Source organism: Mandrillus leucophaeus, unplaced genomic scaffold, assembly GCF_000951045.1.
Source record: "Mandrillus leucophaeus isolate KB7577 unplaced genomic scaffold, Mleu.le_1.0 Scaffold417, whole genome shotgun sequence".
Taxonomy (NCBI): domain Eukaryota; kingdom Metazoa; phylum Chordata; class Mammalia; order Primates; family Cercopithecidae; genus Mandrillus; species Mandrillus leucophaeus.
The window spans coordinates 2462824-2464454 of NW_012104443.1; positions in this window are offsets into that span (position 1 = coordinate 2462824).

Sequence of the window (1631 nt, forward strand, 5' to 3'; positions counted from 1 at the left end):
AAAAAAAAAAAAAAGAAAAAAAAGAAACACCAATCAATCTAGCAAATAATCTAAGCCCCAATCAACAAAGGCAGTGTGCACTGTGCCCCAGGCTTTTTCATGACTTTGCTCTAGAGCGAATTGACAATACGAGAAAACACTGGGTCCTAGGACTGGCTTCTTATTTGCCAGTTAGCCAATCTGTGAATATTTATTGAGTATTTACCATGTACGAATCTCAAGACTGATTCTCTAAGGGGATCAGGTGACATTTTTAAAGACCTGACCCTCTTACTCTCTCCTTCTGAAATTTTCTGCATCAATTTTCTCCTTAAGGAGGGGCTAGCTAATTATCACTATAGCAATTTTTCTCCTTCCTAAGATTTAGTAAAAGTAAACCAGCCCTCATAGAATATGACTATTTGTTTTAAATGGTTAGGAATAAGGGTAGGGATATAGACCTAAAATGTATTTTCCATATTTCCTAATAGCGTGAAATTGCAAAGATGTCAGCAGTTCAAGAAACATCTCAGGAGACTGACTACACGCACTTACCCTTCTGGTTTTCCAGGAGCTGGAGCCTCACCAAAGGAGATGATAGCTAGGAAAAAAGAAAACCACACAACAGCAAGGACAGGTAGAGAAAGCAAGGAGCTAAACGGGGAACGGAGTGGGGAGTGGAGGAGAGGTGATACAATAAAAACTTCAGCTGAATTAAATTTAAATGATTTTAATGGAGCAATGAACGATTCGCAAATCAGGCAGCCTTCTGAGCAAGGGTAGGCTCAGAGACTCCAGCACAGCCATGTGGTGGAATAAGATTACGGGCAGAAAAAGGAAAGTGAGGTACAGAAAACGGAAGTGAGGTACAGAAACAGCTGGATTGGTTACAGCTCGGCATTAGCCTTATTTGAATGTGATTCAAACAGCTGGCTACAGTTGATTGTCCAAAACTCAGTGATTGGCACAAGTGCAGGTTATGGTCTGTTTGCACATTCACTTGTTAGAGTTCATGATGTACAAAAATCCTTTAGGCCGAACTTAAAATATGTAAGGAAGCAGCTTTAGGCTAAACTTTGATTTAGCAGGGTGAAAGAGAAGGAGAAAATGGATCACTTCATTGCCTGAGAGGTTCTCATTGCCCAGGGTTAATTGGTGTCAGCAAAAGGCATCTCCGAGTGAATTCACTTAAAATGGAACCGTAATTTGATAAAAAACACATTTCAAAAGGATTTGCTGAGAACAATTGTAAAAATTAAAGTAAAAATTATTGAAGCAAATGCATTTTATTTTATAAGTAACAAAATATATTTTATAATTAAATGCAGTACTCAGAATCAAGAAGAGTAAATCAAATATTGACTTTTGTTGTAATTTTCCCAACAAAATTATAAGGCAGGATAATACACCCATCATTTCACATTTCACTTCTGCAACACAAGACTATCAGTTGGCAACTATTTGAAGTTTTTTTAAATTAGGTTTTTCTAGGGTCCTACTAAGACTTTAATATTCACATTCTCTATTTAGTCGTCATCCTTCTTGATCTCTCTTCTCTGATTGTTAAATTAACTCTGCCAGATCCCTGTATGTCAAATAGTGGCTTAAAATGTGATGTATGCAGTTCACCAACATTACTTTCATTTCTTTCA